The following is a 24,661-nucleotide window of genomic DNA, read 5'->3' as shown; positions in this document are numbered from 1 at the left end:
TCCTCCTCCCCTCTCTCCCTCTCCCCCACTGTCCCCTTCTCTCCTACCATGTTCCTCCCTCTCCCTCCCTGCCCCCTTCTCCACTCTCTCTCTCTCTCTCTCTCTCTCTCTCTCTCTCTCTCTCTCTCTCCCACCCACTACCCCCTTGTCTTCTCCCATGTTCCTCTCTCTCCCTCCCCCCTCTCTTTTTTCATTCTTTGCTTCCTCATGCAACAGCTACCATGGTGCTCAAGGACATCACAAATCATATGCATACATATTTGCTTGTTCGCAACGTTTGCACCGAAGGCCGCACGTGAGGGTGAGCAGAGGTCATCCCAGGAACGTCGTACCATCGGTGAGATGAATGCTGACGATTCTTCAATATCTTGCCAATACCATCACATATTTGAATAAAACACCCATTTATGCAAGGTAACAATATACTTCTTACTTTTGATTGTGTTCTTCTTATCATAAACTTTGAAGTCTAAGGTGTTGCCTCTACTTGTTTTGTAGTGCTTGGCACAAAGGTTGCTTTTATGCACAAATACTGAAAGGCTGCAGGTTAGAGAGGCCAAGTGTCACCACTTTTCCTCTAAAACAGTTTTCTTTGTTACATCTTGAAGGTAGGTGCTTCAAATCCATGCTTATTAGGGGTGGTAGTCTCATCCTAATGTATATTTTTGTATTGTTTATTCCCAGCTAGATAGAAATACTTGCAAATTTGTACAACATATACTTAACAAGTGTCTTCATTATATAGCTTGCAAATGTTGAATTCATACATGTTTTTGTTACAAGGTGACCTCTTGCTATGCTAGTTGAGTGGCGTTGTTTGCAAGAATGGCTCAAGGAACTGGCATAACATGAAGCTTTTACGGTGGCACAAAGCTCTCCTCAGCGGCAATGTGGCTCCCACTACACCAAAAATCATTATGCTGACATGAAGAGATCCCTAGTGGGACAATGCAAAAACTTTTCATCAACAGCAACACACTCTTTCCTAACATGAGGGCACTCCTACCAAAGATATTTTTATGTGATAGGTCACCCCAGGAGCATACCATGTCATGGAATGGATGTAAGAACTATGACCGCACTACTCCTTGGAAAGTGTTCACAGATGTATGTTTATCAAAGTTAATGAGAAGAAATTTGGACTGTTTTGTTTGTTGATGTGTAAGAGCACTCTAGGTCTACCATATTTTAGATTGTTTGATAAGTTAAATAAAATTTGTAGTCATTTAAAGTGTAAGTTTGTTTTTGTTTGGTAAGATTGTACATGAGAAGACATAATAAAGTATAAGAGATCTTGACGGAATAAGCCTCGATTGGATTCCTACCATGCACTTGTGACACCAGACCTCTCCTTGAACCTTTTGATTTCTATCATTGTGGGAAGTCCAAGGGTGGTCTATTTTCAAATTTTTAGCAATAACTTTTTTTAAAAGGAAATTTTGGTTATTTTAAAGTTTGTACACAGTCTAGGAGTTCATTCTGATTGTTTTCCTTCAGTTTCAATTTTTGATCGAGGGCACTCCTTGGAAGCCACTTTTGAAGGTGTTAGGGTGAGATTTTGAGAGAGTTTTGTATGTAGGAAATGCAGTCCTTAACACAATAAAAAACATTGGTTCTCTGAGTATTTTCAGATTCCATGGTTTTAATGCCCGTTCGAGCCCGTAGATTAAGGAAAGTGTAAGAAATGTCTGTTTTACATCATTTTTTAAGAAATTGCCGACTTTCACGTTGATTTTTGGAAAATCCGAGTAGGATATGATTTTTTTGCATCACATGGTGGTCGAAGAGCGCGACGAGATGAACAAATTTATGTGAGACAAGCCCAGACAGATTCGGAGCCAATTGAACACTAGAAGCTATTGAAAACAGCCTAAAAGTTCAACACTTCCTCCTCCCTCCTTTCCCCCTCTCCTGTCCCTCCCTACCCCTTCTCTCCTCCTCCTCCCCTCTCTCCCTCTCCCCACTGTCCCCTTCTCTCCTACCATGTTCCTCCCTCTCCCCCACTGTCCCCTTCTCTCCTACCATGTTCCTCCTCCCTCTCTCCCTCTCCCCTACTGTCCCCTTCTCTCCTACCATGTTCCTCCTTTCCCCCTCTCCTCTCCCTCCCTACCCCTTCTCTCCTCCTCCTCCCCTCTCTCCCTCTCCCCCACTGTCCACTTCTCTCCTACAATGTTCCTCCCTCTCCCTCCCTGCCCAAAGTTGCAAGCCAAAGTTACTCAACAACTTCGCGCTTATGGGATTTCCCTTCCTCTCCAAGAGGAGAGAGAGCTTAGGAGGCCTCTTGAAGAGACCCCCAAAAGAAGACTCTCTCCCATACGAGACGAGGAATCCAAAGAGCAAGAAAGTAATGAAACTTTAAGTTCCTCAAAAAATGTGGCTCCACGAAGATGGCGGTCTAGACGATTTCCAACTCCTCCCAAGAGGAAACGTTCAACCCACAATCCTTCTCCTCCTCACTGCGAAAGTGAAGAGAGGAAACAAAGTAGGAAAAGGGCAAGAAAGAGGTCACCCTCTTCTCCTTGTTCTTCACCTTCCTCCTCTTCCAACGAAAGCTATGGCTATTCTCCTAGAGAATACAAGAGGGGAGGACATCGCAGATCATACCCTGCATGGAGAAGGTCACAAAAGCTCAAGAAGTTCAAAGAGGGAGGAAAGAGTATCTCTTTTCTCACCTATGATGGCACCTTTGGTGCCACCGACAAAGTATTGGCCTTCATCCAGCAATTTGATGCGGCCTTTGGAGACAAGGGCTCCACAGAGTCCTCCTAGCTACGCCATGTAGCTATGCACTTCCAAAAATCGGCTCCTCAATGGTGGGCTAGTCTTCATGGCAACGACGAAGCCCCAAAGACATGGAAAACTCTAAAAGTTTCCATCATGAAGCAATCCGTTTCAAGTGATGCAAAGGACAAAGTGCTCACCAAATGGCATAGTTTGAAACTTCTCTCCCATGAGTCTATTCACAAATATGTGTACAAGTTTTGGGACTTACATCTCAAGGCTATAGTCTTCGGAAAGATAGACTTTGTGGAGAAAAAGCAATAGTTTTGTGCGGGATTACATGAAGAGATGGCCGAGTATGTCAACTCCCAACGGCTTGGTTCTATCACCGAAATAATCCACCACACCATGGTTGCTTCTAATTCATGTAATGGTCCTATTATTTGAGAATTTTTTTCTATGGAGCGTTTATAGTATGCACACATACCAATAAAGCTTCTTAGCTCATGTAGATTCCTTGGATTAGGCCATGCTTTTATTACCTCTAGCTTTGATGGATCCATACGGATACCATATTGAGAGATAATATAACCTATGTATTGAATCTCTTGAAGGAAAAATTCACTTTTATTTTGGTTGAGAAAAAGCTTGTTCTCCCTCAATGCTTGAAAAATAACTTGGAGATGTTGCTTATGCTCCTCCAAAGACTTGAAGTAGATGATGATATCATCAAAGAACACTCCAGTGAATTTGTGGTAGGGTCTAAAGATTTTCTCCATTAGATGATTGAACGTGGCTGGTGAGTTAGTCAAGCCAAAAGGCATGACTAAATATTCATAGAGGCCAAACGCTGTACGGAATGCGGTCTTTAGAATATCTTCATCCACTATCCTTATTTGATGATAGCCACTTTAAAGGTCAATCCTACTGAAGTAGGTAGAGCCTTGTATCTTATCAAATAGGCACAAGATTTTTGTGTTATGGTTTAGTGCTCAATGGTCCACACACATACGGTATGTACCATCTTTCTTTTGCACTAAAAGGACTGGAGAACAAAAGAGAGAGGAGCTAGGCCTCACCATCCCTTTGTCAACCAACTCTTGTACTTGTCTCATGATCTCCTCTTGTTGAGCTTGGGAAACTCAATAAGGAGGCTTTTAGGCGGTGAGCTTCCTAGTAGGAGCTCAATTAAATGGTCATCATCCCCTCATTTTGGAGGTAAGTCCATAGGGATATCATTGATGAACACATCTTGGAATTCTTTTACAAAATTAGGCAAGTCTAACTCTACTCGATTCCTACCATTTACATTTGATGAAACATCAAGACCTTTTAGGGACTCTTTGACAAAAATCATGTACGCAAAAACTGAGATATTCATTGATTTATCAAAAGCAAGAGGATTTACAAGTGGTATAGTACGACCAAACTCACTAGCATCTATATACACTAAGGCGGTCCGGGGCAGGCAACAAGAAGAGAAATCTCTGGACACCCTTCAAGGCTCCCGTGCTGCTCAATGGGACTGGGCCACAACACAACACGAGCAAGACAACAAACCTACATCCAAAACCCAACTACACAAGGGACACCACCTGGTTTGAGAGCGAACTAGGATGCAAGAAAGGAGAATTATAGAGCAAACCCACAATCGAGCAAGAGATATACACTATCCCTTACACCAATGCAACAAACTCACCCACTAAAAACACAAAACAGAGAGAGAGAGAGAGCGAGCGAGCGAGAGAGAGAGAGAGAGATAGAGAGAGAGAGAGAGAGAGAGAGAGAGAGAGAGAGAGAGAGAGAGAGAGAGAGAGAGAGAGATTCTGTACAATCTAGCTTTAACCTTATGATTTTCACAAGAAGATACCTAGAGCTTGGAGGTTCAAATGACAACACTTCACATTTGGTTATAGCACTATGCACTAGCACATTGTCTAAGGGTTATGGGAGCCCTTTCACCATCCACCCTCTTACAATGGTAGCCAAAGCAACAACCAAATAAATGAATCACAAGTACAAGCAACGAGAAAACAACCTTCAATAACAAGCTACCTTATGGAACTGAGTGAAATTGCCAAGCCAAATTGGAAGAGGAGAGTGGGTCTTTGGAAAACAATTGCATCCAAGCTATCAATTTTATTGATGTTGGAATAGATACAACAATGATGGAAGGAATATAATTTACTCACACTCACTCACAAACTCAAACTAGCTCAAGCTTGTCTATGCACCAAGGTGATGGTGTATAGAGAGCTGGCTCTCTCTTCTTACAAGTAAAATAAAGACTAGAGTGTGCTATGCTCAATGTAGTGTGCAATAGTGTGGAGATAGTTTTTACAAAGAGGAATGGGCTCTATTTATAAGTTTTTGGGAACCTTGATTAGGTTTTAGACCTAATCAATTTTATTGACAAAACAAGAGATTATGAAATAATTTTTATTTTCAAAATGGGAGTGGGTCTTCCTTATCTCTTGAGTCACATGGATGTGGGCTCAAGCGGAAAATTTATTGAGAGTAAAAGGAGAGAGAGGTGAGTAACTTGGATGTGCCTATTCTAGTAGATAGTAGAGGGTGCAATGTACAAGAAGGGTTAGTCATTAGTGTTAGTAATTTATAGTTAGTAAGATGGGTTGAAATTACATGGCATGTGCACTCAAAGTGCATTACATGATAGTAGAGGGTGCAATGTACAAGAAGGGTTAGTCATTAGTGTTAGTAGTTTATAGTTAGTAAGATGGGTTGAAATTACATGACATATGCACTCAAGGTGCAGTACATTGCACCCTCTACTTCTTGTAGATAGTAGAGGGTGCAATGTACAAGAAGGGTTAGTCATTAGTGTTAGTAATTTATAGTTAGTAAGATGGGTTGAAATTACATGGCATATGCACTCAACGTGCATTGCATGATTTATACAATGATAAAAAGTAAGAGAAGGATGATAATATACACAATTGGATGGAAACTCCAAGATGGAAAGGGAATTTTCCACCTATCTCCTCCAGTGAATGAAGCGGTTGTAAAAGTCTATCGGTGTAGTTTTTGTGACCATGAAAAAGTTGAATTTTTCATCATCAAACTCCTCCTTTTGCAGAGCTTGAGCTTAGTTATTTTCTGATTTTTTCTCTTTTTGTGAAAGAATGAAGAGGTTATGGTGATATGAGTTTGATTCTAGAGAGAGAATTTGAGCTATATGTGTGTAATGACGATAATTCTTGAGCTATGGAAAAAGGGAGAGATGGAAATGGTGAAGAAGATGAAAGAAGGCATGAAAGGTGCAGGTTTTGGTGATGGATGAGTGTGTGAGTATGTGTGGAAGTAGGAAAGGAGGTGAGAGAAGACTATGGGCTACTTGTGAGAAAAGTGGGTAGACTGGGGTCTACCCACTTGTGTGTGAGTATGTCTGGAAGTAGGAAAGGAAGTGAGAGAAGACTATGGGCTACTTGTGAGAAAAGTGGGTAGACTGGGGTCTACCAAAAAAATCCTCTCACCGGTGGTAGCTCCAAAAGTCAGCAAAATTTTTTAGGTGATTATTCAGTTCTTTATCCACATTTCTCATTTAACCACCACTTCAAATTTGGAGTGGAGATGGATAGAAAAAATCTCACCAAAAAGCCTATTTTTTCACAAAAAAAGCCTTTAGTGGCCCCCTTTTTGTTGAATTTCATAAGGCTCCAAAGATGAGCCCCTCCTTACATGAGAGAATGAACTAATAGATTCTTAGGGTTTTGAAAATATGCATGGTTGTGGATTATGCATAAGTATAATATATGGACATGATGAAAAAAATAGGCCAGTATATATAAACAATTTATGGAATCTAGAATAGTGTGAATTATATATAAAAACAAATATATAAAAATATAGGGAATCAAATGAGGAGGGCCCTCATTTGTTTTTATTGATGTATATTTATTTACAAGAGGTAAGGAAAAATACCTAAGAAAATAGAAATTTAGTGAAAGGCAATGACTGATGGTGGAAGGTATTTTTTTGAGGTTTTTCCTTGGAGTGGATTCACACCAAAAATAAGAGAAGCTTGCATGAAAATATTTCTATATGGAATAAAGAGTATGTAAAATGGTAAGAAAAATTGTGGTAATGGTGAGTCAATGTACATAGCATACATAGGCAAATAACGCACACTAAGGTAAAAATATTTAAATAAATACCAAAATAATTATGAAAATTCCTTATATTGAGGCCCTATATACAATGAAATATTTACACACAAATGGGCCATAATATATATTTTATTTTATTTTTATTTACTTTTTTGGCTCAACTAATCCAATGACTAGCTAGCTGAGGGTTTTAAGGAGATATGGAAAAGTCCCTAACTCACACACACCTATGTACAATGAAAAGGTAGGGATAGCCACAATGTTTGAGTGATTTTGATAGGGTGAGATAGCTCACTAGGGAATTTTAAATAGCCAAAATACGGCTATCAACATGTTCTTTCCCCTAGGATAGCATCCTCATGTTGGACAGGAGAGATGAAAAAGTCTTCTTTGTCGACAGAGTTTTGGATATGAAGCCTCAACTTCCCAATTAAGGGAGAAACGGAGGCCCGCTGTCCCTTGAAAGCAACATTGGCCGTTACAGCATCTCCCATCTCAAAAGCTTGAATGCCCAACTTGGTGGCCAACTCCATTGATATGAAGTTGTGAGTAGAGCTAGGTTCAAAAAAAATGAAGGCATCATGCTCCCTTACCTTTCTCCAAGCATAGGAGAGAAGTGCACCTTTGCAATGAGCATCCTCATTTGGAGCTTCGATGGTGGAAGCTCTAGGAGTCTCATTGCGAGCATTTTTCTTGGATCAAGAACGATAGCCATGTCCTTGCTCCCCACACTTAAAACACTTATGGTCCTTAAAAAAAGCGTCAAGCTCTTCAAGAGAGAGTTTGTTTTTACCTTTGTAAACTCCCTTCTCCTTGGACCAATTGTTGTTGTTATTGTTGGAATTGCCTTACCTCCCAACCACTCCTCATGCTTTTGGATCTCTCAAAGCCATTTGAGGTCCAATGTGATGCTTGTGGTGATTGCCTTGGAGCAATCTTGCTTCAAGAAGGGCATGCCATAGCATATGAGAGCCGAAGGCTCAATACAGATGAACATGTCTTGGGCATTTATGAGAAAGAGCTATTAGCTATTCTACATGTCCTAGACACATGGAAGCATTATTTATTGGGGACTCCATTTAATCTACGAACCGACCACCAAAGTCTCAAGTACTTCTGACACAAACCAAGATTTTCGACAAACAAATGAGGTGGGAAATTTTTAATTTTCAATTTAATTTTCATATTGCTCACATTGCTGGTAAGCACAATCAAGTGGCCGATGTACTTTCACAATAACCAAAAGTTAATGTGGTGTCTATAGCAACTCACAACGATCTATCTTCTATGATAGGGGTGAAAGCATGGTTTGGTGGTACAAAAAAAGGACCTATTTTGCTTCTACCTGGTTGGTACTTCTACATATGTCCACACTTTGGAGGGAACCTTTTTTTTCATCTATGTTAAAGAATGGTAGGAGGGAAATTTGTATGATTTAAACTTTCCGTGAAAGAAAATGTGGGTGGGGCAATAAGTAATGGGAGTGGTGTTTTGAAACCGTGCCAAAAGTCCCATCATAGACTGCGTTAGTGAGTGGCGCAGTTGCTCAACACATTTTCCAACTTCCGCCTTGCTCTCTTACTACATTGCCTTCTGCAAACCACTACAGTTGCAGGTAACAAGCTCCCCGGCTACTCACAATCAGGAAGATGAGGACGCCACCGACGAAATCAACAGCCAAAGCGTCACCAGACAATGGAAAAAAGAAGAAGAGGACAATGGATGCAAAATCCCCTCGGAACATCGACACCCCAAATACGAGGGCTAGCAAGGGGGCCTCCTTTGTGGAGAGGGAGAAACCTGATGTGTCCATGGAGACTTCATTTAAGCCTGGGCCTCTTTTTGCCGATGATGAGACTCCACGGTCATCTACAACATCTAAAGGTAGGTGCTATGAGAGCTGTGCGTTTTCTGGTGATTTACCATTTTCTTTTCCATGCATGCAAGCTTCTGCATGTCTTTTATCTGATGAGGTATGCATTTGCTTTTTTTGCATGCAGCAAGTATATGTGCATGTTTGGGATCTTCTTAGGAATTTAGGGTTTAGGAAAGTTACAAAGTTACATGTATAAGCTGCTCTTTTGATTGCTAACTTGCATGCATGCATGCTAGTGAAAAAATCAGTATATGTTGTGCATGAGCATAGCACAAAGTTGAAGCTCAGTAGGGATGTCAGCATAACCAAATTTGGTTAGTACCAAATTTGGTACTAACCAGTACCAAATTTGATACTAACCACAACCAAAATTGGCTTTGTACACAACTGAATTTTGCAATGTCACCTGAATGACATACATTCATTTCATTCCATGTGTTTTGTTTTCCACAACTGAAATGAGGCATATAATGAGGGCATGTCTTTACTTGCGTGTTGTTTCCACATCACAGGAAAAAACAAGATGGAGGAGTACCCTATCTTGACAAAGTTCTGTTATACAACACAAGAGCTTCATGATGAGTATGGTTTGAGCATGGAGGGGGTGCTGCCAAAGGATCTTACAGAAGATGACATCCCCGATGACCAGTGGCTCACTGTATTCAGGCATTCCAGCCAGAAGAAGACAAAGATTTACTTAAATCACGTGCAGCCACGGCTTCAAGATGAATGGAGGTTCCTGTTCCATAAGGTGTACCAAGCCCCGCCATCATGTGGGGAGATCACTACAAAATTTGCCCGCTGTTTTGCATATGAGAAGTGTCATGCATCCACAAAGGACCCTACGGGCCATAGGGTTGCATGGGCCAAGTTTGGTGAGAGTGTACTCAACATGTGTTCCTCCCGACCAGGAGGCTTGGAAAAGAAGGTTGAGAATTGGCGAAAGGCAAACGGTGCGTCCCAAGGAGGCCACCCGTCAAATACCAAGAAGCCCTGACTTACGCCAGTCGGTAGTATGCCCCCTACACAGAAAGTCCCCCCACAGCGTCATGAGGAGAAGACACCTGATTATATTGCAGACCTTGAAGCTATGGTTGGGAGAGTCCCTCGGACATGTGTCGGGGTAGCCGATAGGCTGAAAGAGCTGACAATGTCTCTGAAGCAGAAGAAGAAAACACTCTTGAGGGCAGAGGGTTCCAATAAACTTGTCAAGCAGATTATGGACGACATCAAGGAATATGAGACCCAACTGGAAACACTGAGAGAGGCCAACACTGGCGATGACGCAGAAATCAATGTGATAGAAGCGATTTGGCTGCCAGTCGAAGGATGCTACGTCGATACGGAATCAGTGAAGATACGTCATTGCTCGACAAGGAGATTCTAGAGCAACAGGTGCTGGTAGTTTTGGGAGTTTTTGGTAGAACTGTTTATGCTTGGTTTGGTTGGATTGGTAGTGTTAGGTACCTTTGGTAGAACTGTTAATGCTTGGTTTGGTGGGATTGGTAGTGTTAGGTACCTTTGATAGAACTGTTTATGCTTGGTTTGGTGGGATTGGTAGTATTAGGTACTCATGGTAGAACTGTTTTTATTCTAGGTAGTTTATGGTTTCCTTCTATCTTATGGTTTGGTATTTCTGTTACTATGAAGAAGTTTTGGTACTTTAAGGTACTTTCTGAAAGTGCTGCAAAAGGTGTTATGGTAGTTTTATTCTGATAGCTTTGGTAGTTTTGCTAGTTTTGGTACTTTTAGGTACTATTTGAAAGTGCTGCAAAAGTGTAATTGGTAGTTTGATTTTGGTAATTTTGGTAGTTTTGGTAGTTTTTGAAAGTGCTGCAAAAAGTTTTTCTTTGGTAGTCTTGGTAGTTTTGGTTGTTTTGGTACTATTTGAAAGTTTGATTTTGGGAGTTTTGGTACTTTTGGTACTTTTAGGTACTATTTGAAAGTGCTGCAAAAAGTGGCTTCTGTAGTTTGATTTGGTAGTTTTGGTACTTTTAGGTACTATTTGAAAGTGCTGCAAAAAGTGGGTTTGGTAGTTCAATTTTGGTAGTTTTGGTACTTTTAGGTACTATTTGAAAGTGCTGCAAAAAGCTTGTTTGGTAGTTTGATTTTGGTAGTTTTGGGTACTTTTAGGTACTATTTCAAAGTGCTGCAAAAAGCTTCTTTGGTAGTTTGATTTTGGTAGTTTGATTTTGGTAGTTTTGGTAGTTTTGGGTACTTTTAGGTACTATTTGAGAGTGATGCAAAAATCTTGTTTGGTAGTTTTGGTACTTTTAGGTACTATTTGAAAGTGCTTCAAAAAGTGGCTTTTGGTAGTTTGATTTTGGTAGTTTTGGTACTTTTAGGTACTATTTGAAAGTGCTGCAAAAAGTGGCTTTTGGTAGTTTTGATAAGGTTTGGGTAGTTTAGTTCTGCATTGAGGGTATTTATATGTTTTTGGTACTATATGATTCCCGAGTTTGGTAGTTTTTGGTGGTTTTGGTAGTTTGGGTTCTGTTTCGTAGTACAGTACTTAGAAGTACCAGTCTCGATATGACTTCTTGGTAGTTTTTGAAACTAATTGGGACCGCTGGTTGTCAACAGGCTGAGTATGACACTCTGGAGAAAAAATGGAAGGAAGGTCAAGAGCATACCCTATTCGTGAAGGATATGTTGTCTGATATCAGGCTTGGGAAGAGGTTCCTACTATATCCTAGGCCCCAGGTTAATGATTCGGTAAATGTGATCCCGGTGTTTGGTATGTGTGTTGCATGCGGTGAGCCCTTGGAGTGCGCACATGTAGTCGGAACCTTCATGCTAGAGTGCCGACACCAGTATCATCCCTTGTGCTTCAGTGCTTTGTTACAAAGCAGAGATCAGTGCGTCAAGTCGGGTTGTAATATGGTAATCTCTAATTTGGCAAAGTCCTGGGCCAGTGGGCTTCAAGTTGTCAAGAGTAAGTATGTGTGCATTTTTGAATACATATGCGCACTTGCAACTCAGTGAGGTTTTCATACAAGTTAGTATGTGATGTCTTTCTTTGTGTTTGCAGAGGAGCAGGATGCTGCAGTTGCTGACCAGCACGCCACAAAGTCGGCTGCAAGTCGAATATGGGCCGTGGATGAGGTGACAAGGGAGATATCAAATGTTCTCCACGATCTGAAGCAAGGTAATTATATAGGGAAAGACAATGTGATGGGACAAAGATGTGAGGCAACAGGTGACAGCGAAAGTAAAAGTGAGGAGGAGGCCAGAGATGATAAAAAGACAAGTGACAGTGAAAGGAAAATTGAGGAGGAGGCCAGAGATGGTAAAAAGACCAAGGACAAGGAGGAAGGTAACGTCCCTGTTGTTGTGGAGCTGGATGCGGAGGAAAGCCAGGATGCTGCCAACACAAAGCTCGATGAAGCAACGGCCAAGAAGGGAGAGGAAGAACCCACAAAGGGGGGTGTTGGGGAGGGGGTGGAAACCACAAAGGGGAGTGAAGGGGAGGTCAAAGAGGGGTCGGAAGGCAACAAACATCGGTGGGAGGCCGAGGATGAGCAGGAAGAAGTACTTGCGAACGATACTGTTGTGGACAGCACCGACGGGGGCGTTGACTCTACTGCTGCCAATGCTGTTTCGAAGCGGAGAGGTGATTCCCCTGATTCCGTGACCCTGCAGGAACTTTTTTGTTTGCAGAGAAAGAAGCGCAATCGCGCCCGTGATCAATTATCCCGTGCATGCAAACTGTAGCCAGTGAGAATCTATTGTATTCCGCACTTTGTGCGTTTTAGTGACTGAGTCAACTTGATTTTTGGGCCTGAGCTTTATCTTTTCTCTCTATCTAGTTCTGTGTTGGTATCTTACCTTTCGTTACATTACTGTTTCAGTTGTCCTCACTATATGTGCATTACAGTACCAAATTTGGTACTTTTTGGTACTGTTGAACTTGGGTGCACGTCTGTCCACTATTACAGTACCAATTTGGTACTTCTTGAACTTGCGATTTCGGATAGTCCTTATCACTTGTGCAATACAGTACCAAATTTGGTAGTTTTTGGACCAGTTTTCTGTTTTAGATATGATGTTTGCACTGTGTATTTGTCCCCACTCATTATGTTTGTTGGTGCTGTAGTAAGTTGGTGGCTAGACGAGACACCGGCAAGCACATTGTTGCAGCCTGATGTGGCTGCTAGACGCGGGCGGATGATTGTGCTTGATCTTAATGGCGTGCCACTAACCAGCTGCAACGAAATCCCTGAGGAACTTGAGTGCCTGCCAAAGGAGCACACGCCACGGGTAGTCCATCTCGGAGGGAATGTAATTTGTCTTGTAAGGCCAGATGCGGAGCAGTTCATCCTACGGCTTAAACAAAAAGCCAGCCTAGTGTTGTGGTCCTGCTGTAGAAGGGAAAAACTGTTACACATGGTGAACGCGTGCTTCCCAAACCATAGAAGGAAAAAATATTTTGCAAGTAAAGCATGCCCGCTTTGAAGGTTGCAGGACATAAGTTACGCATACCTCTTAACCTTGTTTTTTGGCATTAGCAGATATTCTCTCCCAAGAGGACTGTGAAATATGGCGGGCCCGTATGTCGGAGGTGCCGGTTGTGCCCAAACACATGGGCGATAAGCCCATTTTCCTGAAGAAGCTACGGACGCTGTGGGCAAGGCACCCGAAGTACGATGCCAGCAACACTATTCTTGTAGATGATTGTAGATACAAGTCTCTTAAAAATGACTATGAAAACTGTATGGCAATTCGATCATACGATCCCATGGTAGTAGGAACCAATTACCCGTTTTACTTGCTGGATTTTGTTTTGCTTTGGTTGCTCGGGTGGATAACGGATCGGTACCCAACAGCGCACACTCGCAAAAACCCAGTCTTTGACACTGAATACGATATTTCTGGGTACATTACTGATTACTTCATACAGATGGAGGGGTACTCCTATAAATTTGATCCCCCGAGGTAGCAGATTGCCATAATCATGTAAATAGTGGAATTTTGTAACCCAATACTATACATAATGGAAAACCACTTCTCTTGTTCAGACTGTCTTAGTATCTTGATCTCTACTGTTGAAACCCCTGACTAATTCTGTTGAAACCTCTTGGAGCTAACCAGGTTGACCAACATTTTAATTTTTGAGGCAGATAGCATCTATGTTTGGCATACCTTTCATGTTATCAACGTAGTTCTAGACATTGCTCAAGGTGGTCGTATCAAATACGAATAGACAAATTGAAAAATACCAAGAAATAAAGTAAACCATAAGTAATACAGCAAGTTCAAGGAGTACCAAATTGTACCAAATTTGGTACTGTAATAGTGGACAGGAGTGCACCCAAGTTCAACACAGTACCAAAAAGTACCAAATTTGGTACTGTAATAGTGGACCGACGTGCACCCAAGTTCAACAGTACCAAAAAGTAGAGATATAGTGAGGACAACTGAAACAGTAATGTAATGAAAGGTAACATACCAACACAGAACCAGATAGAGCAATAAAGTAAACCATAAGTGATACAGCAAGTTCAAGCAGTTCCAATTTGGTACTGTAATAGTGGACAGACGTGCACCCAAGTTCAATAGTACCAAACAGTACCAAATTTGGTACTGTAATAGTGGACAGAGAAGCACCCAAGTTCAACAATACCAAAATGTACCAAATGCACATATAGTGAGGACAACTGAAACAGTAATGTAATGAAAGGTAACATACCAACACAGAACTAGATAGAGAGAACAGATAAAGCTCAGGGCCAAAAAATCAAGTTGACTCGGTCACTAAAAAGCACATAGTGCGGAATACACTCGGTACTGTTGACTACCAGATTTGGTACTATTGACTACCGGATTCAGTTGTTCAATCAGGGCTTCTCATTGCCCTCAAGTAACATGGATGCACCTTCGTCACTCTCATCATCATGATATGGCATGCTATTGTATATCCTCTCATATACTTCAGTAGACAACTTGTATTGTAAAATTTGACCTAGGGATCCTGCAATAGGCTCCATCGGGAAACGTATAGCCCTAACAAGATGTGAGTAGATCATTACCGGAGATGTGTGATCCAATAGCCGGTATGTATCAGCTTTTCCTTCAACTTGGCCATAAAAAAAGCCTTCAACAACCTTCCCTCCTCTAACAATTTTGTTATGCCACTTATCCTTTTGTGCTTTCACCGTTTGGTACAACACTTATGTGCATTTGATAATGTAGAAGTCTTCGTTTGCCTCAGCTGCTTTTAGTGCAAAATTATCCCCTATGGACAGCATGTCACTTAACATTTCACGGCATCCTTCATATAGTGGCAGGTTGGACACTTGGATCATCGGAATCGATGTTGAATCTCCACCCTCCTCGTCATCTGATTCGTCATCCCTAATTGTATCCCCGGACTCTGGCAAGGGTTTGATGCAAACAAATCTCCATTCTTCAATGTGCATTCTGTTCCTGCATCTTCTCCACAACCCACGCATACACGGATCACAAAAGCATGAAAGTGATCGAAAGCGTATGGCGGTGCGGTTGTCCTGTGAATAGCCATCAGCACAATGAAATGAGCAGGAGCCAACGATGCGCTCACAGTCCCATTGCAGATTGCGCTGCACTTCATTCGCGCCAATAAGCCAAAAGACTCTTTGCGTATTACACCTCTGAGACTGTTCTCTTGGATGAAAAATTGCTTTCAAAAAGTTGACAACATCGGCTGCACACTTCATACGCCAGCCATCTGGTTTCAATTCCTCATGCGTCAAAGTTCTCTTGATGACTGCCCCTGCCCCATCATGTTCACCTTTTCCATGGCCGGATGCAGAGAAGTTATGCATCATGTGCAAGCCTGTCATTTGATAGTACCTGGCCACAAAATAGTAAGGTCTACGGGCCTTGAATTGTGAAGCAGCACCATCTGACCAAACCCAATGTTGTTGAAGAGAATGTCCTCGTTCTTTCAGCCACTTGTCATGCAACAAGAAACAATGTTGTACAAAGAATGTGTCATGCTGCTTGTCATCCGATATGTAGAAGTGTAGCGTCTTCTGTGTACCACCTGCTGCATTTCTTAAATAAGTGATGTGCACAAGTATTGTGACTTGGGTAGACCACCAATGCATTGACTGAATTTCATTCTGAACTTTAAAGGAATAATTCTCCGCAAAGTCAATAACAGATACTACAACGTTGCTAGGAAAATTCTGCAAACATTCCTTGAATTGTTGGGCTTGCCAGCGGAAGACAAAGTTGTGCCTGATGAAGCCTATCAGATGGGCTGAAAATAGGCTAAGAAAAGTCCCACTTTTCATCCGTTGCACAATCAAGTCCTTTCTCTTATTCTCACTCCCACCTTCGTGAACCTGTCCTGTTGAGAGAGGCTTTGGTGGTATCCGTTGAGTTTGTTACTCTGTAAATAGACTTTTGGTTCTCTATACATAGGCATTGGTACTGGATAATTAGGTTTTGGTACTCTATAGAGAGGGTTTTAAACTCTATGGATAGGCTTTGGCAGTCGATAGCTAGGATTTGGTACTTTATGGATATTCTTTGGTACTGTAAACACCCTCTGCCGTACAGCAGACTACCAAATTTGGTACTGTCTGGACCAAATAAGCCTTAAGTAGCACCAAACAAGATGTACAATTACTAGAAGTTGTTGGTACCTGAGATTCGTCGAGTAGATGTATAGGATGTTTGACGACACTTTTCATTCCAATTCTCATCTTGCATATGTCTTTCTTGTTGGGTGAAACTCTGCTCTCTGATGTCCAAAAGGCATATACCAAATCTCTTGTTTCATTGGTATAACGGTTCCTCATGGCAATTGTCTCTCACAAGCACTCAATGGCAACACTTCATCTTCATCTTTATTCTCTAGCCGTGAGCTTGCTGCAGCTATATTCCTTCGATGGATCCCCAAGATACTAGCCATTCTGGATTGGTTTACTGATTGTGAGTTTGTACTATTGTTCTGAATCATTGCCAAAGAGCTTCTCTTTACAAAAAGTTCACTTGCTGAATGAGAGACCTCGATTTGAGTCAAAGTGTTCCACACACCCGATACAACAGTGTCTTCGACTTTGCTAAAATTTGATGGTTGCAGCAAGGAAAATGTTTGGTGGTCCAGGAGTTGCCGGAATATTTCCTTCTGCTCATTCTTTGCAATCCCTATTGTTTGCTTGCGCCAACATCGAACCACCGCTGCACAAATGTTCTTTCTTGACCTAGCTTCCCGTAATCCAAGAGCAGACGTAGGATGTCTTTCCTTGCTTCTCTGTGCGCGTTTCTTTGCAGCCCAATAATCACGAAGAAAAGCCTGATTACCGGCTGGAATACTAGTGCTAATGGAATTGATGTGCATCTGCTGAACATTGCTTGAGCCACCTTGTACCTCGTCAAAAGAGAGGAACTGTGCGTCACCTTCCATCTCGTCGATAGAGAGGAGTTGTGCATCACCTTCTACCTCGTTGAAAGAGAGGTCCTGAGCATCACCTTCTATTTCATTGAAAGAAAGGTTTTGAGCATCACCAAGACAATAATCTCCTGCGCTACTATCCATTTGCAGAGAGAGAGAGAGAGAGAGAGAGAGAGAGAGAGAGAGCTCGAACACAGCTGTTCGGTGGCTATGGAGGCGGCAAGGAAGGCGAGAGGGTTCAAAACTGAGAGAGAGACACAGGGAGAGGGACGTGCGAGGGGGAGAGAGAGAGAGAGAGAGAGGAGAGAGAGAGAGAGAGAGAGAGAGGAGAGAGAGAGAGAGAGAGAGAGAGAGAGAGAGATGCTGGAGTGAAAGCTCCCAACCGTAACCCCACCCCCCGGCCCCGCCGTCACCCCCACCTCTTCTTAGGATTGCATGCTTCTAAAGTTAAAAAAACGTCCACTTAAAAAAGAAGTTTATTTGCCCTCCCTAATTCCAAAAAAATTCCCATGGTTTTTACACACAAGAATCACCAAGCATATGTTGTGTCAAGGACACTACTTTTTGTACCACCAAACCATGATTTGACCCATAGATGAGTATGCTACTGACCCTGACTTTAGAGACATAATGTTAGCCCTTGCTTTGGGGAAGAAAGAGGAACCATTCACCTTGCAGGATGGTTATCTTCTCCACGGAAATAGGCTATGTGTTACCCACTCCCTTCGTGAGAAAGTCATGTATTAATCCCATGCTCCTCCCTATGCGTGGCATAAGGGCATTCAGCCTACTCTGCAAGGAGTAGAAAAGTGCTTCTATTGGCCTACCACAAAAGTGGATATCTAAGAGTATGTTTCAAAATGTGTATAATCATAAAAGTACTTACCTCTTGTAGAGTATGCCTACAATATTACTATACATACTTCTACGAGAAAAGCACCTTTTGAAATAATTGAGGGAAGACCTAAAAGTCCCTTGCTACTTAAAGTACATGGGAAGATCTTCGTTGCCGATGAGTATAGATGTGACCTATAAGAATCTTTTCAAAAGATTAAGGAGGCTATATCCATCTCTCAACAAAGGCAAAAAGTTGTTGCTGACAAGAACAGAAGGGCCTTAACATTCAAAGAAAATGATTTGGTCTTACTTAAGTTTCCTAAGGCTTGATTGAGGCAAATGACGAGCAACATTCCTACGAACCATCAAAAGTATTATGCTAAGCTAGCAAAAAGATACTATGGTCCTTTCCAAATCTTGAAGTCCATCAATGAGATGGCTTATCAACTCAAGTTGCCCAGCCATTGCCTCATACACAATGCTTTTCATGTGATCCTACTTAAGTCCTACAAAGGAGAGCCACCAAGTGAACCAATTATTGAAGACCCTCCCGCAATCCAAGACCAAGAAGAGGTGCTACAACCCAAAGCTATCCATTGGCATGAAGATAAGGTAATAAGACATGGTAAGATTACCCGATCATATCTTATTAAGTTCAAAAATTATCCTTTTGAAGATGCTAGATGGATGCAAGGAATACAGCTTAAGGATAGTATGAAACTGGGCAATGCTTACAATGCTACATTAGAGTAAGCAAATATAAAATTTCTTTCAAATGATCAATGTTTTTGTCTTATAGGACTAATTGTGCACAAATTAAAATAGTATGCATGCTTAGAATCATGTTTGTGATGATGATGTCTCTCAAACACCAAGTAGAATTTGTCACTCTACTTGGGAGAATGAAATGGACTAAAGAGCATACATGCTTGCGGCAGCTATGTCTCCCAAGCACCAAGTGGATTAGTCATCCATCTTGGAAAGATGTCGTGGTCTAAAAAGGAATCCTCTACCCGCTAAGCAAGATTGACTAATGACTAAGGTTGTATCTCTTCTATCTCATAGTCGAGGACGACTATGATTTCAAGAGAGAGGTAATGTCATGAAATCTAATATCTAACCAACCCAAATGATTTTCTCATATTAAATTGATCACTTAATGTTGGAGAGTAAATGGGAACAAGGGTTAGAATATAGACACGTGGTTTCAGATCTATCTCAACAGGGGGCCAATGCTAAAGGGGTCTAAATGAGAGATGGATTGTCAAAGAGCAAGGCTAGCTAATTGAGCTTAAAGACCTTAGGGTTAGCTTCATGAAACAACTCCAAAGGTTACTGTTAAAAAGTCCTTTGACCTTAGGTAAGCTGGAGTTGAGCTTGAGGTGGGAACCCGACCCAAGCTTGAGGTGCGTGTTGTGCTTACTGACTAAGGTGCTTGAGGTGCTTGTAATTCTTGATGACTAAGGTGCTTGAGGTGCTTGTCGTGCTTGATGACTAAGATGTTTCAGGGGCTTGTCATGCTTGTCGACGAGGGAGTGTGAGGTGCTTGTGGGAACACTACCCAGGCTTGACGTGCTTTGTCATGATTGTTGACTAAGGTGCTTGGGGGTAAGATGTGCAAAAAGTCAACAACTATCCCTACAAGGAGGGGGCGAGCCCTACAGGAGGGGCTAAGAGAGAGAACACACACGCCCTCACACAAGGCAAGCTTGGTACAAAGAAAGCAAAAGGGACACTTGTCAAGCTCCTCCTCATGTTGCCCTCATGGTATGCCTAAATCCTATTGGTTGGCCTCCCAAGGGGTCCAATGATAAATCATTTAATGTAATCAATTGTCTTTGCATTTATCAAGTCCTCTCTCTCAAAGGGGAAAGGGGAACACTTGTCCCAATACTAGCATGCTTGCTTGATATGCCTCTTGCTTGTGATGGACTAGGCCTGGAGGGGTCCAATGAGCTTCAAGCATGAGCTACAAGGGGGGGTAGACCAAAGCAAGCTAGGGGGTTGCTTGAGGGGTATACTCTCCCACACACACACACGCCACACTCTCATTGTGTATAGTGCAAAGTGCAAGAGCTCCCTCTCCTTCTCCAAGCTGGTAGAGAAGTTGAGAGCCTACACTAACACTCTTGGCTATGGAATGCAAATCCAACCAAGAGCCATGCTTCAATGCTTAAGCTTTCCATATTCTCCATCTTCATTACTATGATGTTACATATTCTAGCAAGAAGAGTGATGATAAGTGAGTACCTAATTCTTTCTTCTGTGAAATGTTTCTTCTTCCTATTCCCTACCTTGATTCCCCGCTAGCTCTCACCACCTTCAAAGGTGTTTTAGGCCTTGGGATAGTTAATGCTTTCCACAAAGTTTCTGTTATGCTAGTGATGCATGAAGATTTCCATCTTCATTGCATCACCTAGGTCATAAGGAACACAACGATTGTATTGTACCAAGTCTCTCTTGATGGGAGAAACTATAATACAAATGCCTATTGGAGGGGGGACCGGCTCCATATAAATCTGGTCCTCAATTGTTGTCATCTTCTCTAAACTCGCTCTCTTGCAAAATTATTGTTCATGCAAAGGTAAATAAATGCTATGTTTATGTTGCTACCATCAATTAAGTTCACCCGCTATGCTCACAAAGTAATTCCACAAAAGTACTTTCTCTAATTTTTGCTACTCTCAAAGTTAATAGGACATTTCCATTGCAAAATGAATGTGGCAAAGCTTTACTCTTGACCATAAATCATGCCATTTCCATAAGAAACCTGTTTTTTCTTTCAAAAACACCATTTTGATGAGGGTGTATATGGCAATGTACATCAGTGTTTTATCCCCAACTAGCCAAAAATGGATTAAACTCATGAGACATATACTTCCCCCCTCACTCTAAATGGAGGGTGCCCATAGTACATTTAGAGACATTTTTAGCCATAGTCAAAAATTTCTTGAAGTACGTAAACACTTTAGACTTAGCTTTAAGTGAATACACCCATGCATGTAATCATCAATGAAAGCTAAGAAGTAAAGGTAATTTCCGAAGGATGGAGTTTGCATAGGCTCGCAAACATCACTATGCACAAGTTGCAATATGTATGTAGCCCTAACTGAACCATCCTTTGAAAAATTTGAGTGCTACATCTTACCCAAAATATGACCTTCACAAATATTCTTCACAAGTGCTTCAAGAGGTGGCAAAGAAGGAACCATATCAAATTTTTGCAAACGCAACAAACTAGAAAAATTCAAATGCCCAAAATGTGCATGTAAAAGTTTTGCATTTGAAATAGCCTTTGAATCCACAATTGCATTTGCAAAATTTTGCCCACACTTGTCATACAAAGTGAGCTCATATAGCCCATGACATAAAATGCCAGATGCAATTATTTCATCACCAAAACTGTGATCATGAATTATATGTCTATCATTCACAAATTTCACAACAAGACCAAATCTAGCAAGTGCAGATATAGACAAAAGGATCCTTTTAATCCCATGTACATAAAGTGCATCAACAAGTATAAAATAACTTCAATTCACAGCATTCAGCACCATATTTTCAACTCCCTCCATTGGATAAGAGGCATTGTTGACACAAGTGACTATATTTCCATGAGGACAGACTCAAGAGAAGTAAACAAGTGAGATAATGTGCTTTGTAGCACCACTCTCAAAGTACCACACATGCGAATCTGCAACAATTGACATACATTCATCATGAACAGAAGGATCATAAGTGTACTCTGTACTAAATTCCCACTCTACATCTACATCAGCATCACAATCTCCTTTCTCAGAAGATTCTATAAAAGCTGCACTTGTAGTAGTATCTGCCTCTTTCTTCTTGGCCTCTTTTACCTTCAATTTAGGACACTATTTGATCAAGTGATCATTAGCTTTGCAATAATGGAAATGCATCTTCTTTTTTCCCTTTTCATCAAAATTCCCAGAGCAGGTGTTTTGAGCAAAAGAATTAGGAACATGTGATTTTCCACTCGTGGAAGAACCATGCGAAGTGTCTACATTGTAGGTACCACTTTTTCTTTGAGCAATAACAAAAGCTTGTTCAACTACATGTTGTTAAGCCATATTCTCTCTTGAAAGTGGCTCTTGAAACAACAATGTGCATAATGCATCAAAGTTGACAACATCAAGAATTCCTTGGGTCATAAGTCTCCAAGTACTAGCAAAAGTCGGGAAAGAATCTGGTAATGCATCAAGAATAGTATGCACAAGGGAACTGTCTGAAATGAATTCACCTACAAAAATGAGTTGCTCATTTATATCCTTGATACCATCAAGGAAAGTGTCCATGTCATCTTTCTCATGCACAATCTTCGATTCCAGCTCCTTACGCAGCAATGCAATTTTAGCCTCATTGCAACTTGCAAAAAGACCATCCATGATATCCCAAGCCTATTTAATTGATTTAGGCGAGCCAATGTGAGGAGTAATAGTGCGCTTCACAAATAGTGCAATGAATGCATGAGCATGTTCATCTCTAACATCCCAATAATCTTGTTCAACTGTAGGCAAAAGAGTTCTAGCAGCAGCAGTTCTACCACCAAAACCTACAACATCCTCAACAATACCTACATCCACAAAATCAGGACGTTCATCAATGTCTTGCACAACATTCCAAAATAACTTTGACAAAAGAATATGTTGCATCATGTAAGCTCACATTGGGTAGCTATCCCTATCCAATTTATCATCAACAGTAAACATCTTGAACACGTACGTGTTGTTGTCAGCCATGGCGAGTGACTGCACCTAATGTGAAAATTTCCCGAAAAGAGGAGAAACGGATCGGGACTAACATGTGCTATATAGCACAACCCGAAGAAGAATAAAAGAGACTTGTTATGTAGAAAATAGCACTCATAGAAAATTTGCAAAAAGGACAAAATTGCCACCACAATACTGTCTGTAGTGGAAACGGAGGCCAAAATGAGCCTGAATCAAAATTCTGAGCAGACCAATCTCTATGAGCTTTCTCGAATAATTTTTCAATCTGCTCATGCTCATCAAAGCTCACCTAAATTTGAGAAAGTGAGCAGGCATGTGCTGATGATGATGGCGACTATGCCCAGGAGGATGCAACCTTTTTTAATACCAATTGTTGGAAATAGAGTTGTAAGGAAACATACCTAGCTTGGAGAAGGTAAAGAATCCCAAGTCACAAAACAGAGATACGTATTTCTTAGTGGACAATGAAAAGATAAGTTATCCCTAGAGTGATGGACACATATACAATGCATGGGAGAAAATACCTCCTAGTGAGGGAAAAAGTGTCTCGACGGTCCTAAGTGTGTTCACACATCACTACCACATATGTATGGTAACACAAAAGTGATGGATTATAATTTCTATGATTACTTTGGATAAAACTCTATAAGTTTTCCAAAGCATTGCTTGAGATGTTTTCTAGATTTCACGTACCATTTTATTTAAATTCGCCTTTTTGGTACCGAACTAGTGTTAAAATGCCTTTTGCCCTATGTGATTTATTTCCTTTACTTGTAAAGATGCATCCATATTGTAAGGGATTTCTAAAGACACAGTATGTGGTAAGATTCCTCTATTCATTAATTCCTAATAATGGGCCCTCCATTCTGATGATAGTCAACCTAGTTCATCTTAAGGGGATCACTCTTGCCTTTTAGTTTCATCGTGTTGGTTTAGTGATTTATCTCCATGTTCTGTCATGCTTTTGGTATTACTAAAGAATTCATAGTATACTCTTCTTAGGTATACACATGTGAATGTACAATATGGGTCTTTTATAAGACAAAAAAAGAATATTTTACAAAGGAGTAAATAAGGTAATTTCATTGCACACAAGTGACATTTTCCTAGTACTTCTAGTGAATCGCCCATGATACACTTAGTCTAATACGAAATATTCTATTTGATAGGTATGAATAAGAAGTTGCAAACTCAAAAGGTGATCAATATGACATCCTCCAAAATTTCCTATGGTACAGTAATACAAAAACCTCACTTGCATGAACCAAAAGTCCATATTTGACCCTATAAGTTTAATAGCCACTTTTGGAGAGCTGTATTTAAACGATTTGGTACACAAGTAAACCTCAGTGCAGCTGATCATCCAGAAACAGATGGTTAAACGAAACGGGTTAACCAAGTGCTAGAGGATATGCTAAGATCATACATCAGCAAAAAACAGTCAGACTGGGAAGAATACTTACCTATTCTCGAGTTTGCCTACAACAGTGCTAAGCATGTCACAACAAGTGTTAGTCCTTTCATGCTCATGTACGGGTTTTGTAACATTTAATGGCCTAATAACTTATGTGTAGCGGAAATTAGCATGAACATAGTGGGCATTTCATTAGAATAGATTCCTAATGAGAATTACAAGAGTGCTTGGGTGGAGAGAGCAACAAAAAGCATAACACCTAGTTAGATAGCATCGACAATACTTTCAAAAGAGAGAGCAATTAAGCTATTGACAACAGTTGAGGACCGGATTTTCATGGAGCCGGTCCCCCCTCCAAAAGGCTTTGTATTATGGTTTCTCCCATCAAGAGAGACATTGTACAATACAATTCTTTGTGTTCCTTCAAGACTAGCTAGTGCAATGAAGATGGAAACTTCATGCACTAAGCAAAACACTTAACAAACACAACTTGAATTATCCCCGTTCTCAGACCCAAGACCTCACACACCTTCGAAGATGGTGAGAGCTAGC

Source organism: Adiantum capillus-veneris, chromosome 12 (assembly GCF_014529385.1).
Source record: "Adiantum capillus-veneris isolate H3 chromosome 12, ASM1452938v2, whole genome shotgun sequence".
Lineage (NCBI taxonomy): Eukaryota > Viridiplantae > Streptophyta > Polypodiopsida > Polypodiales > Pteridaceae > Adiantum > Adiantum capillus-veneris.
This window is presented reverse-complemented; position numbering follows the sequence as displayed.